The 16,239-nt window shown below is 32.9% G+C and overlaps 1 long non-coding RNA gene across 1 annotated transcript; it reads left to right on the top strand.

The window, feature by feature from the left end:
- Nucleotides 1–4,267: 4,267 nt before the first annotated feature.
- LOC149673388 (uncharacterized) lies at nucleotides 4,268–5,388 on the top strand. The gene is made up of 3 exons (XR_016367062.1): nucleotides 4,268–4,361; nucleotides 4,503–4,738; nucleotides 4,801–5,388. It is a non-coding gene; the product is annotated as an uncharacterized LOC149673388 (long non-coding RNA).
- Nucleotides 5,389–16,239: the final 10,851 nt, after the last annotated feature.

The following is a 16,239-nucleotide window of genomic DNA, read 5'->3' as shown; positions in this document are numbered from 1 at the left end:
ACTTCCCGCTCTGGAACATATTTTCAATCTATCCATTAGGAGTGGAGTATTCCCTACAATATGGAAGAGGGCGATAGTTGTACCGATATTTAAATCTGGTGCTGCCTGCGATATTAAGAACTATCGTCCAATCTCACTACTAAACACATTGGCAAAATTGTTCGACATGATTGTTCATTCGAAATTGCAGGCGTGGTTCCAGCTCTTCCCTAACGATTGCCAACATGGCTTTCTGCCGGGAAAGAGTGTGGACACTAACCTTGCGGTTTTCATGGATTTCGTAGCTCCTGATGTCGCGGACCGTGGTCAGGTTGACGTGATTTACCTGGACTTGGCCAAGGCCTTCGACCGCGTGTCCCACTCTCTCCTTTTAGAAAAGATGAGCGCTCTGGGAGCGACCACTGACTTGTTGAGATGGTTTCGCTCATATTTAGCTGACAGAATCAACTTAATAAAAATCAATGGCGTTGTTACACAGGAAACCTATTCAGTACATTGTGGAGTACCCCAAGGCTCCTCCTTAGGCCCGCTTTTGTTTAATATTTTTATTTACGATTTGCAATACGTGGTAAAATACTCTAAATTGATAGCCTTTGCTGATGACCATAAAATATGCCACAAAATTAACTCTCGAACAGACAGTGCTCACTTACAGTACGATCTAAATGCCATAGAATCCTGGTGCCTATCTAATAACCTGCCTTTAAACCCCGCAAAGTCCATACATGTGTCATTTACGCGTCGCATCTGTAGAGAAATCTGCTACACCTACTCTATCGCACAGTCAACCATTCCCCAACGCTCACTAGTAAAAGACCTCGGAGTACTATTTGATCGGGCTCTTCTTTTTCGAGAGCACACTTCGAACACAGTGAATCACTGTCGTCGAACACTAGGAGTAGCGTTAAAGATCTGTAGACCATTAAGGTCCATTAGGCACTTTAGATTACTTTACCTTACTTTAGTCAGGTCAAAAGCTTTATATGGTTGTCTTGCTTGGAGCGGGTGTAGTACATACCTTAAGAAAAGGATTGAAGGAATACAGAGGAAATTCATTTCTTATGCTCATATGTTTTTCTTACGCCACATGGACTATAAATATGAATTATTGATTGACCACTTAGGTATCAAACCTATACAGCAATTGATGGAAATTATTGACATGAAGTTTTTATATAAAGTACTCCACGGTGGTATTTCCCTTTCCGATTTGTTGAGTAAACTAAACTTTTTAGTTCCTTCTGCTATAAGACGAATGACAACTTTCTATGTACCCATAAAACGTTTTAATCCAATTTACCGCATGCAAGAAAATTATAACCGGCATTGTACAGAATTTGATATTTTTTGTGTAAATATAAAACAAATTTGTTGAAACTAACAAATACCTAGATCTAAGTAGTAATTTGACAACCTTAATAACAATGTAATTTATAACATTTGCTAATTTATTTACCTCAACACTTCCTGTAAAAAACGCCATTTCCACTGTGTACAATCTCGTGAACCATGTAATTAGTTTTTATTGTGCACATTAAACAAACTTTTCATTCATTCATTAAAACTATAAAATTAAAATATACCTGAAATTAAAAAATGTGTGTTTAAAAGACCCCACTTGTCTGTTGAAATGACGGTGAAGGTCCCCACTTGTAAATTTATCGAGTGTGAAAAATGAAATTGAAATACTTGATTGAACCATATAGGCTTTGACACTAATATAAAACATAATAATTTATACACAAATGTCCCCAGATATAAGGTTGGAAGACTGTTTAGGTCCCCACTTGTAAACCTGAAATCAGCTCAAAACTTAAGTGTTAAGCCTTTAAAAGTTCCGATTACCTAAATTTCATTATAATAATCAATATTAAAACTATAAAATTAAAATATACCTGAAATTAGAAAATGTGTGTTTAAAAGACCCCACTTGTCTGTTGAAATGACGGTGAAGGTCCCCACTTGTAAATTTATCGAGTGTGAAAAATGAAATTGAAATACCTGATGGAACCATATAGGCTTCGACACTAGTACAAAATCTAATAATTTATACACAAATGTCCCCAGATATAAGGTTGGAAGACTGTTTAGGTCCCCACTTGTAAACCTGAAATCAGCTCAAAACTTAAGTGTTAAGCCTTTAAAAGGTCCGATTACCTAAATTTCATTATAATAATCAATATTAAAACTATAAAATTAAAATATACCTGAAATTAGAAAATGTGTGTTTAAAAGACCCCACTTGTCTGTTGAAATGACGGTGAAGGTCCCCACTTGTAAATTTATCGAGTGTGAAAAATGAAATTGAAATACTTGATTGAACCATATAGGCTTTGACACTAATTTAAAACATAATAATTTATACACAAATGTCCCCAGATATAAGGTTGGAAGACTGTTTAGGTCCCCACTTGTAAACCTGAAATCAGCTCAAAACTTAAGTGTTAAGCCTTTAAAAGGTCTTATTACCTAAATTTCATTATAATAATCAATATTAAAACTATAAAATTAAAATATACCTGAAATTAGAAAATGTGTGTTTAAAAGACCCCACTTGTCTGTTGAAATGACGGTGAAGGTCCCCACTTGTAAATTTATCGAGTGTGAAAAATGAAATTGAAATACCTGATGGAACCATATAGGCTTTGAGCCTAATTCAAAATCTAACAATTTATACACAAATGTCCCCAGATATAAGGTTGAAAGACGGTTTAGGTCCCCACTTGTAATCCTGAAATTAGCTCAAAACTTGAGTGTTAAGCTAGAAATAGGACTGATTACTTAAATTTCATTCTGATAATCAATATTTTAACTATAAAGTTATAATATACATGAAATTTGAAAATGTGTGTTTAAAAGACCCCACTTGTCAGTTGAAATGACAGTGAAGGTCCCCACTTGTAAATTTATCGAGTGTGAAAAATGAAATACTTGATGGAATCATATAGGCTTTGAAACTAATTCAAAATCTAATAGTTTATACACAAATGTCCCCAGATATAAGGTAGGAAGACGGTTTAGGTCCCCACTTGTAAACCTGAAATTAGCTCAAAACTTAATTGGTAAGCTAGAAATAGGACTGATTACTTAAATTTCATTCTGATAATCAATATTTTAACTATAACAGAAAAAGTTTCTTGTATTAGAGTGTGTTATTAAAGTCTTTGTGAGAGGAGGATTTATTTTGTTGTTTTTTTCCTGTGGATTTATAGACTTATATACTTTGTTCCAGTATTGGTTATCAGCAGTGGCTTTCAGCACAAGCAAAACTAGGTCTCTATGTAACGACGAACAAATATTTTGTTTCATTATACAGAATATCGCGTTTTAAAATCCTTAATATCAGTATTGCTTTCTTCTGTTGGCCTACCTCCCATAGAGACCTAGCATTGCTCGAACTGACCACCGAAGCTGGAACAGTGTATATATCGCGTCAGCTGCCGTCGGAGGTAAGGAGTAGAGCGAGGGGTTGGATATTTTGGATAAAATGTAGGGGATTTCGAAATCCAATTTGATTTCTTCGTGTATCGTTTGATTTCGTCGGATTTTGATTCATTTCAAGATTCGATAAATTCCCACGGATTTCGTCGGATTATATTTCCACGGATTTTGAGGTATTTCCTGTGATTTCCTCGTATTTTCAGATTTTTCTGTTGATTTCGTTGGATTCTGAGATTTTTTCTTGGATTTTGTGATTGTTTTAATGAATTTAGCGATGTCTTTACTGATTTTGTGATTTTTTTAATGATTTTTTTATTTTGTTTTTTCTTTACTGATTTTCTGATTTCGTTATTTCGTTACTGATTTCGGATTTTTGTAAAATTTCGAAATCAGCGAAATAAGTTTGATTTCCTTCCGGATTTCTGATTTTGTTATTGATTTCTTATTTCTTAAGTTGGATTTCGTGAATGACCGACCCCTCGGAGTCGCCTATCCTATAGCGAGAAAAAAATTTCCTCGCGCGTTTATGATTTCACAACAAAACGAGAGGAGAGGAGAATCCATAGATATAGTAAAACTATAAAGGGTCTAGATCCACTTCGCTGGCTTAGGCTTAACGAAAAAAACGTGGAAGGGGCAACGAGCAGACAGCCGCTATTTTCTGGGGGTAGCTGTACAAAGCGCCATCTATCGGGAACTTTCGAAACTAAATTAAAGGATGAGCTTAGAGTAGTGGCACTCTATGTTAACCCCCTATAGGGCATAATAAGTCAAACCCTCGGAGATGCCATTACTCCATTTTATACGAGCTAAGAGCAGAAAAACGTATTTTATAAATTTTATACCTGTAAAATCGTTTAAAAAACACTTGGAACTTGTATTTCTACTTACTTTCGAGGAAATACCACCGTTTTCTGAAGGTAAGAGTCTTTTTTTATACATTTATTAGTAATAAAAACATTTAAGGCGAGCTAAGCCTTGGTCATGGCCATAATGTAGATTTGATTTGCACATAGAGAAAAGAGGCTGTACTTTTGTGACTTGGAAAATTGATTTTTTAGGCTTTTCGAACATTTCTATGGCAAAATGAGGTAGGCCTAGGAGACTAATGAAATATTTAGAGGATAATTTTGGAAGCAAGGTATCATTGATGAATTGGTTGTCTTTCACTATCATCAAGATTTCGATGTTATCGGGTGGCACAAATACTGCCCAAAAGCATACGGGTACGTTACACACGAAAAGCTGACCCTGAATCTGATGATAGACGTTCCAGTTCATCCGTTTCTTCGTCAAAGTAAAGGTAAAAGTTACCCGTAGCTGCTTTTCCTCTGATAGTTTCTTTATTCTTGAAAATAGTGTAAGGGCATTTGATCTCCACTAAGTACAGCTGGTCCTCAACCAGTATAAGGCAATCGGGGCTTGCCCCAAGGAAGCAAAATTGTGGATTAACAATCAAACCCACAGAGGTGTGACACTGGGTATTGATGTGTTGCCTGAATATTTGAAAAAGCAGCGGGTTCATGCTTCAATCCATGATCAAAGGACAACGCTCCCATTTCTTCTAATGCTTCAGATTGTTGCTCGAGAGTCAAATTACGGAGAGTCAGTTTAGGGATAATTTCATCGGTTACATTAATTTGATCTCCAAATTAGGATGGAATCGCGAACCGTACGGTTTGAGCGCTCTACGTAGTCTCTTTCCAGTGGTGGGAAAGAAATCTGATTTTGTAAAATGTTTTGAACAAATCCGTAAACTGGAGATATCAGTGGACAGAGGTCCTACAGCTGTTGTTATAGAATTAATCCACTTCTTTCTAGTGGCAGTCTCTTTCGGAAAGTTGTGGTAAGAAAGAAAACGTTCTTTACACCTACAGTTTGAACGCAGCAAACATGAGTTGAAGCCATGATTGTTACATAAATAAGTAAATAAAAACGTTTATGTTATATTTTGTTTTATGCCTTTAAATATAGAGACACACACTTAACAAAGTTTGTTATGGTGGGCACCATTATCGACTCTTATTTTAAGAATATGTAACAGTTTAATGTCCGGATATTTAATTATCAGTACCTTAAAACGTTGCTAACGTTTTTTTAACATGATAAAATAACGTTTTTCAACGCTGAAAACAACGCTAATCACTAATCTGCTGTGTTTTACAAGACCAAGGCTTAGCTCGCCTTAAATGTTTTTATTACTAATAAATGTATAAAAAAAGACTCTTACCTTCAGAAAACGGTGGTATTTCCTCGAAAGTAAGTAGAAATACAAGTTCCAAGTGTTTTTTAAACGATTTTACAGGTGTAAAATTTATAAAATACGTTTTTCTGCTCTTAGCTCGTATAAAATGGAGTAATGGCATCTCCGAGGGTTTGACTTATTATGCCCTATAGGGGGTTAACATAGAGTGCCACTACTCTAAGCTCATCCTTTAATTTAGCTTCGAAAGTTCCCGATAGATGGCGCTTTATACGGCTACCCCCAGAAAATAGCGGCTGTCTGCTCGTTGCCCCTTCCACGTCGACCTCCCATTGAATTGTGTATCTACCCTTTTAACATATCTATGGGAGAATCTCGTCTGGTTGCCATCCATTATGACAGTGCAGAGAATGTAGGGGAGAATTATACACCTTCTGTTTTGTTCTGCCAACTACTGTTGGTTCTTTACATGTACATGAAAGAAACAGATGAAAATCGGGTTCGGGGTAGGAGTGTTGTTCAAAGACTGGTAAAAAGGAGACAGAAGTAGATTACCGTGGCGCGAAAAGTTTATTTTTGAATTTTGCCTCTGATTTCCAGAAATCTTATGGTTGAAATGTATTTATTATTATCTGGGAGAGTTTCTAATTGTGTTTGATAAGGCTAAATATGTTTAAAATTATATTAACGGCTTGTTGAAAATAAAATTAACATAGAGTTGTAGCTTTAAGTTCATTTACTTCTGACAAGAAAATCTACGTGTCGAATTGTAGGCGGATTTATATATAATGATAATGCATGAAAGGGATAAAATAGATCGGATAACAGAGACAGATAGCATCACTTGACGTGGGGCCTTTGGGACTTGGGCTAAATATATTTTTAAAAGTGGACAAGAAAATTTCACTCTTCGTTTCTCTTTGGGTACATTATGGGTTACTATACCGAAGGTTTACGAATAACTAAAAACGTGGACGTGGTCATGTGGTACACTGCAGGCTTGTGTTATGTGACTTAAGAGTCGCGTACAAGTGTCTTCATCGTTATCGGCGTTAATCTCTGTTGAAAAGGAGAATTAATTGTTGCAACTAATTGGAAGAATAGGAACTTGGCAATTCGGGCTTAACTCCGCCCCCAGCGCCATTATGGTATGTTTTTTAACAGAATGAAAGCTATATAAGCCCCTCCTCCTGGTAGGTTTTTTAGCACTACTGAAGGTAGACTGACGTTGCATGATGTAGTACTGCCAAGTCCCTATTATGGGTTTGATATAGCTTCTGGAAGGCTTCTGGTTTGTTCGCATTTATTTTGCAATTCCTTCACAACATGTTAATTTTGGACTAATTACACAAATTTAAAATAATCCTAATTAAAGTGTCGTTTAAATGGAAACTGGTTCCAAGCGTAATTTGAATTACCGCAGACATTTGTGAGATATCAAGGTTAGATTAATTACTTTTAGATGAAAACAGTGGGGAAGTTATTTTTTCTCGGTTATGACAGCTAATCCACCTTAATCCCAATCGTCTTAAGTTGGGGCTATCTCGGGATTCTTGGAGGGGATTAACTGGAAGAAAATTAAGAAATTCGTTTGTGGTATGTTACAGTAGCAGCCGACAGACGAATTTCTTCCCGTGCCTCTCCTCCACGAATCACAAGATAAGCCTATTTTCTGGCGATAGGGAATAAGGTGGATCATAAGTTAATAAGTTATTTTCCGTAAGTATGAAACTTATGCTAGAGACTTACTGAGAGCTATCGAGATGGACGCTAGAATTGAGTACACTCGGTTTTCCAGTCCATCTTTCTATTTAGTCTGTGTTAAGCCTTTGTCAACGTCACTTCAACACAAGCTCTCAGTAACCAGTGACAAACTTATGGAACATATCTTATGACCTTATGGTGGATTGAAAATATTAATTAGTAATAATTCGTATTCATAATAAATTAGGAAAATTGAAGCGTTTAAATAGTTTTTAAAGCCATAATTCATTACTTGAGACTCAATCGCAATCAGTGCCTACAGATGGAAAGTTCAAACAGAGATCTTCGAACGGTATGAGTCGTAGGATTTAAAAGTATTGTAATAAATGCCGGCGCGATTTATCTATTATGAATAATTGAGGATCCTACCTTTATTTTCTACTATATTTTCACTCTGGAAAATCTAGATGTATGAATAGACAAAAAGGGTAGAAACACTTTGTTTCAATCGTATTTAGAAACTGTGGGTTAAATATTTAATAGGCTTCTTTTTAAGTAATTGTTCAAATTACAAGGGAGGTAAATTAAAAGAACTAAGGCAATTTTAAAGCAAAATATTTAGTGGTTACAAATAATTTTCTTTTCAAGCCATTTTTTATTTTGAAATGTCGATAAATTTGGGAATGAAAACACCGTTATAAAGAAATTTGTTATAAATAAGTAAAACAACGTTAATAAAATACAATGCCAAACCAATTCTTCTCGAAATTTTTTGCAATATTATTCGCATTTAGCTTCTTTAAAATCTCTAGTCTTAAATTGATATGTTCTAGCATCACAGAATTAATTAAGGTTTCTCTTATTAGCCTGTAATAATGAAAAGCTTCAATAGTAGGAAGATTTTTAGGGTAATCGCGCCAGTGAAAATTGTTTGTATCTTTCAAAATCTCAAAAAAACATGAATACCTTTAATATGTTAATTTCTTGCTGAGCTGTGCTAATTAACTGGCAACTAAATAATTATAAATAGCAATTAGAAAAATGGTTTTGAACTAATTAATTAGCCAATTAGCAATAAGACATAAAATAGTTAAATTCAATGATAAATTAGTCATCTATTTTTCAAGTAATAAATTACAATTTCAAATTTCTAATTATTTACCTGTATAATTAAGGTCAAAAAAACTGCAAGTAACAAATAACGCCTTAAAAGTGCCCATAGACTTCCTATTCCGCCTTTGGTAATGCATTTACCTTATTTTTAACAGTTTAAAGAACATAATAATTACATTCATAATCTTTATCCTTTAATTATAGCATATACTTAAGACTTTGCTCTCTCCGTTGCTTTAAATGAAGATTGAAAACTATAGCATTTCCAGTTCAAATATTCTTCATATTTAATTTAAATTTCCTCAAATTTGACGAACTAGACCCTTATTTTACTTACCAAAATGTTTTAAAGGTTCAAATAAGTATTCTTTTATGTTCAACATACCAAATAATGCTTATATTCAAGTAGTTATATTTGTCTGTTTAAATGAATCAAACAATTTTATTTCTACCTAAAGAAAACCAATACCTTAACATCAGATTGCACTTTATTACCACCGATGAATTATTAATTTTATATATATTTAACTGTGATAACTATAACCAACTGTATTTTTTATATATATATATATATATGCATTTATTACTCTTATATACAATTACTGTGAAAATTATAACCATTTGTAGTACAAGGCGGTAAACTCTGACTTTATGTAGCAAACAACAAATAAATAAAACATATGAATAATTCTTGGTGGCGTCAATGAATAACTTTAACGGTTGCATATGTCAAGCTTAAAATTCAATGCTAATATCTGCAGGCAGTCTTGGATTTGCATGTTTTGCCAAGATTGTTTTTTTCCAAGAGCTTTCCATATTACATAAACTGATTATCTTCAGGAATCTGAAAGATTTCAACGATATTTTCGAAGCCTTCTCGTAGATTATTTTTTACATCGATAACTGACAAGCGTAATAAATCTTATTCCTACTAAATTAAGGAAAATTGTAATCATTTTAGTGGTTTAAAAAGCCAAATTTTGTAACTTACTTCCTAAGCCTCGTTCCTTAACTTTAAGCGGACGTCCAGAATGCCAGAACACAGCCCACCCGATCACTTCTCTTCCTCGACCTGAGCAGGCTAGGAAATAAGACAAGTTTACTGGTCAAAAACCACTTTATTAATAGCTCAGACCATCTTTAATTCCTACTTTTATTAAAAAAAATAATGTATGGGAACCACTATAATTATTTTCATATTAACACAAATTTCGACTCCAGGAGTCCAGTTGTACATTTTTGTAAACAGTGCTAGGCTGAGAGAATAGAGAGAGGTTTGGAATGGAGACCAGCCCACCAGATCACGCTTCTACCCCGTCTGCACTTCATGGTGTCCAGGGGCAAGAGTGGGAAATATGGCTGTTGCACAAGTTAAAAAATTGCCTGGTCCAGTTTAAAGATTAAATTGGAGTGGGATCAGTGATCCACGGTACCACTAAGAAAATTCCTGGGTAACCAGAATGCACACATTAACTCAATTTTATTAATCCACTTCTATATCTTAGCAGACGACGTGCTCTTTTCAATGGTTGGTTTATTCCAGGAAAAGAGGGTTGCTAGTATAATATTCAGTTAAAAAAACTTATTTCCCGCCTTGCCCGGTTCCACAAGAACGTTGCGGTTGTTTGCCAAGCCTGATAACTGGCTTAGGCGAGACAGCATTGGCATCCATAAGAAATAGGAGTTAAATCTAGGGGACAGGTAGCTTCCCTCTTATAAATAGTGTCTGCGTATATAAGGAGGATACCATTTGCCCTTTTTCCCCCCTTTTTAGCTTCCCACCCCAGCTAATCACCTCCTCCAACTGTTCTCTTTGAGTGTACTATCATAGAACAACCAGTATTACTCCACCACGGTACCATATAGTATGCAAACAATATTATAGTTAAAGAAGTTTCCCTGTCACCATCCGCGAGAGGGAGTTCATTACAACCATACTGCTTAGCTAGGTTAGCTTTACGTACCGCGCAATGCGCGCATAGTCTTTGTCAAAGATTGTAACGTTTGAACCAGCACTCCGGCATTTTATTTTTAACGTAGACGGTTGTATTAATAGTAGTCCTATCGTGGGTGGCGCGGATGGTCAACGATGCTGTTAGCTGTTCATAATATTAATTGTATGCCCGGTGATGAAAAGTAATCGTGCTATTTTCATGTAAAGAGTGCGTAAATAGTTTTATAAAAGGAAAAAACTGAAGTTGTCTTCGTCAGGTAAGTTGCCATTTTAAGTTAGTTATTATTATATATTTATTAGTGGGATTTTAAAAGATCTAACATCAAGAGTGGCTAAATGTGCGCCTCTTTTTAGGGTACAATGCAACTTAAATAGCAATATTGTGGAAAAGGTGACAATGAACAAACTAGTTTGCAATAATTGGGGAAAGGAAGCAATATTTAGGGGTGGCAGCATATCCAATTTTTAAAATAGGTGGCGGGATTTAACCGAGATTCGAAATAATGGTTGTGTTCGCACGATACATTTTCTTCTACTACTTGGACAACCTTGACTAAAGTGATATAAGTTTTTGATTATATTTCTCATATCATGATTAATTTGAAATAATCCAAGATTAAATTCAGTACATAGTAGGGGAAAATCTTGAAATTGAATAGGAAAAATTGGAATTTGAGATGCAAATTAAGGGAGGAAATAGGATTTAAATATTTAAATCATATGAATTATAGGAAAGTGATTAGGGAAGTTTTAGGATTATTGACTAGTAAATTATAGGATTATTGATAAGTAAATTATAGGAGGATTATTGATTAGTAAATTATAGGATTATTGATTAGTAAATTATAGGATTATTGATTAGTAAATTATAGGATTATTGATTAGTAAATTATAGGATTATTTATTAGTAAATTATAGGATTATTGATTAGTAAATTATAGGATTATTGATTAGTAAATTATAGGATTATTGATTAGTAAATTATAGGATTCTTGATTAGTAAATTATAGGATTATTGATTAGTAAATTATAGGATTATTGATTAGTAAATTATTGGATTATTGATTAGTAAATTATAGGATTATTGATTAGTAAATTATAGGATTCTTGATTAGTAAATTATAGGATTATTGATTAGTAAATTATTAGATTATTGATTAGTAAATTATAGTATTATTGATTAGTAAATTATAGGATTATTGATTAGTAAATTATAGGATTATTGATTAGTAAATTATAGGATTATTGATTAGTAAATTATAGGATTATTGATAAGTAAATTATAGGATTATTTATTAGTAAATTATAGGATTATTGATTAGTAAATTATAGGATTCTTGATTAGTAAATTATAGGATTCTTGATTAGTAAATTATAGGATTCTTGATTAGTAAATTATAGGATTATTGATTAGTAAATTATTGGATTATTGATTAGTCAATTATAGTATTATTGATTAGTAAATTATAGGATTATTGATTAGTAAATTATAGGATTATTGATTAGTAAATTATAGGATTATTGATTAGTAAATTATAGGATTATTGATTAGTAAATTATAGGATTATTGATTAGTAAATTATTGGATTATTGATTAGTAAATTATAGGATTATTGATTAGTAAATTATAGGATTCTTGATTAGTAAATTATAGGATTATTGATTAGTAAATTATAGGATTATTGATTAGTAAATTATTAGATTATTGATTAGTAAATTATAGTATTATTGATTAGTAAATTATAGTATTATTGATTAGTAAATTATAGTATTATTGATTAGTAAATTATAGTATTATTGATTAGTAAATTATAGGATTATTGATTAGTAAATTATAGGATTATTGATTAGTAAATTATAGGATTATTGATTAGTAAATTATAGGATTATTGATTAGTAAATTATAGGATTATTGATAAGTAAATTATAGGATTATTGATAAGTAAATTATAGGATTATTGATAAGTAAATTATAGGATTATTTATTAGTAAATTATAGGATTATTTATTAGTAAATTATAGGATTCTTGATTAGTAAATTATAGGATTCTTGATTAGTAAATTATAGGATTCTTGATTAGTAAATTATAGGATTCTTGATTAGTAAATTATAGGATTCTTGATTAGTAAATTATAGGATTCTTGATTAGTAAATTATAGGATTATTGATTAGTAAATTATTGGATTATTGATTAGTAAATTATTGGATTATTGATTAGTAAATTATTGGATTATTGATTAGTAAATTATAGGATTATTGATTAGTAAATTATAGGATTATTGATTAGTAAATTATAGGATTCTTGATTAGTAAATTATAGGATTATTGATTAGTAAATTATTGGATTATTGATTAGTAAATTATAGTATTATTGATTAGTAAATTATAGTATTATTGATTAGTAAATTATAGGATTATTGATTAGTAAATTATAGGATTATTGATTAGTACATTATAGGATTATTGATTAGTAAATTATAGGATTATTGATTAGTAAATTATTGGATTATTGATTAGTAAAATATAGGATTATTGATTATTATTGGAGGACAAAATACCGTCTGCTTTTGCTCCATAGGATACTCCATACACGGGAAAAACCTCTAAAATTCAGGGAATTATGTGGGGAAAAACCTGTAAATCTCCGAGAAATTTGTTTTCCAAAAGTTGTATGAACCCTGGTGCTAGTCACCCCTTTCTTCCTTTGAATTAACCTCAAATTCTACGTCACAACCACGTGCTACTCAACCCTCCCCCTCTGAATTTGCCTCAAGTTTTACGTTACGAACCCGTTCGCACAATTTCAGACGAGGAATAAATGTGGTTCTTGTTTTAAGGTTAGTGATGTATCCATGAAACTCTAGGTTCCATTCTAAATCCATGCTCCAAGTGTAACAAAGTTTTCTTATGGCCAATAGTTAACGAAAAAAGTGGATAAAAACGTTCGAACTTCGCCGCGTACGATGTAATGGCTCTAAAGTGGAAGGCGCTTCAATGATTTAATTATCTAAATATTAAGCCAGCTAAATATAAATATAATTTATAAAAAAAGAAAACACACCTTTGTTCATAGCATTTACATCGGAAAGTTTTCACTCGGGAAGGGGAATAGGGGATGAATTGAATGGGGAATGAACGGAGCCCCCTTTAGCGAAAACTGTGCATTGCAATGTTAACATATGTTCTGTTCCAAGTCTGCAACCAAATATAGGTTGCTCCGCTTAAACGTTTTGTAACATAAGACACATTAGTAAAATATTTAGTATTCGTTTTGTAAGTGAGAATATTCTTAGTTTTGCAAAAGTAGCCTAGTGTTATAGTGCCCCAATATCCATAAATTTGTTTTTTATACCATTAGATACCACCATAGTCTAGGAATGGAGATAACTGCCCGCTAAGCTTAGAAAGGGGTAGTTTTAGCTCCATCTATGTGGAATAGCTCTGATAGCCGACACTGGCTTTAAAGTGTGATTATAAACGTGATTTCCGAAATGCCTCCAGATGTATAATGTACCCTTCATGTAGAAAAACCAAAGTAGTGTCACAGTGTATTAACCCCATCTAAACATGATTTTGAGGATATAACCTCAAAAACTTACTTCTCATCTAAAGTTTACGTGGTTGACTAAAGTTGGAAATATTTTATAAACAACTACTAATTAGAAAAACAGCCCATTTTAGAAGGCGGAGGTGATCTTCCTTGCATCATCCATGATCCAACTATAGAAATTCGTTATTTCCATTCTCTTAGAACCCAATTTCGGTTTAACAGAATTTTGTCTAATTATTATTATTTTTTCCCCAAGGGCATTTTTGATAATGGCGAAGAGGAAGATTAAAGCGAAATATGCAAAGGGTTCATTTGTCGCATTAAGAAATAATCATGGTAAATAGTTTGAATAGTTAATTTTTAATAAAATTGTATTGATACGTTTTTTGGGCAAAAACATTTCTTTGGGATGTGATCTTACTTGAGTCACATTCAGTATTTCTCTAGTTTTATATATAATTTGTTTTTCTTCATCTAGCAGGTTACTATTTGGCGAAATTAAAGGATGCAGTTCAAGAAAAAAGCCGTAAAAAATACATCAAAGTTCAGTGGTTGGAACAAATTGGAAACACCGAGTTTTATACCCAAAGTTTTGCCTGTGATACTGTTCCAGTCGAAGCCATTTTGTGCCATGTAAATCTCATAAGAGAACTCAGGAGCAATAAACTCTTGCTCGATAAAAGAAATAAAGATCTGTGTGAAACTTCCCTAGAAATGGCAAGCCACTCTGATAAGTATGTTTGCGATTTTTACATTTTTCAATACTGATCCTCTGAAAACATATTAGGCAATTATTAATAGCCATTTATAGAAACTTTTCACTTAAAGCAAAGCGCAAGTCCAGTGGATCCCTTACAAGGTGACTTTCCTTCGGAACTCCAGTTTTGTCTGGAACCAAAACTGAAGTTCAGAACGAAAGTCAACTTGTAGGGGAATAACTGGACACAATTCGACTATTCAATCATTTTTCAAAACCCAATTCCATTTATCGAAAATTTGAATTTTTTATATAGTTCTAAATTTCCACTATGTATTGAAAATAGTCTCACTAATCACATCTTAAAACTACTAAGGGTGAAGTCATGTGTTTTGAAGTAATAAAGCCAAGTTTTCGTGAACAAGACACAGGAAAACTCTATATTTCACGATTTGTTTTAAAAATTAATGTCTATTGTAGCGATTGATATAATTTTCGGAATTGTTAAGTATAGTTACTATTGGTTAATTATATTTTAAAATAGAGAATTCCCTGAACTAGAATCTAAGTGCTCGAATTGTTAAATTCCTATTGTCAGTGGTCCATACCGAAGGTTAGTAGCGAATAATTTGCTTGGTTGACTCTAGCTTAAACAGATTTGAAATAAATTTGAAAATTGTAATCCGAAATCCTGATGGCTAAAAATAATGTTCGGGAATTAACCGATACGGCTTGCCTAGTACGTGGGCCTCTCTAGATACCAACAATCCCCCCTCCCAATTTCATTGCCCTGTTAAGTATTAACCTTCCCTGCTTTTTCTAGGGTTTGAAAATTGGTTCCATAGATGTAGTTTCAACTCCATTAGCAGACTCTTTCCATAAAGTTTATTTACACATTATATTTTTCGTAATAATCAACTCTTCAACTTATCCAAAAAACCCTGACTCCAGAGACGAGCCATCTTTCATTTCGATTTTTTAAAACAAAAATGTAAAGTGCTGCCACTAGGGGCTTTTCTGAGTACTTCAAAACACCAGACTTCCATCTTAATCAATCTGAAAGCAAACGATTTGGATTTTTAAATGATCAGATAACCATCAATATGATTTTTGTGTTTGGCTTAATCATAGTTTAGGGGTTTAGTGTGTTGGCAGCGTACTGAAAATATCTGCCATCTATGACCAAACATGATCATAGTAAATAATTACTTCATTATTTGGAAACTTTGAGAAATTTTGGAAAATTTCATAAACCAGTTTCAAAAACTATTTCATTAATTGAAGTTATATTTATTGTTCGTTAAAACTTAAGAATAATTGGTCATTTCGAAAATTAGGAATTAGACTTGTTCTTTCGAACCAGGCGAATAGTATTCGGGTTGGCGAATTTCCGCAAGACTTTCATTTAGTCATAATTGTTTACGCACTGTTCTTTTATAGCTCGGACAATTGTCCTGGACTTGTTGGTGCTGGTTTTGTTGAAGCTTCGTCAAAACACAGTGAAACTCTAAATTCTACAACTGTGATAAATACTGTTCAGGACGAGAATTACGCTAATATAACAGTGGTTTCTTGC

The sequence above is a fragment of the Phalangium opilio genome, unplaced genomic scaffold, assembly GCF_054372755.1.
Source record: "Phalangium opilio isolate 3A_F unplaced genomic scaffold, DU_Popi_V2 ptg000052l_1, whole genome shotgun sequence".
In the NCBI taxonomy this organism is placed as follows: Eukaryota; Metazoa; Arthropoda; class Arachnida; order Opiliones; family Phalangiidae; genus Phalangium; species Phalangium opilio.
Note: the sequence above shows the minus strand (reverse complement) of the source record. Positions and strands in the feature narration are given on the sequence as shown.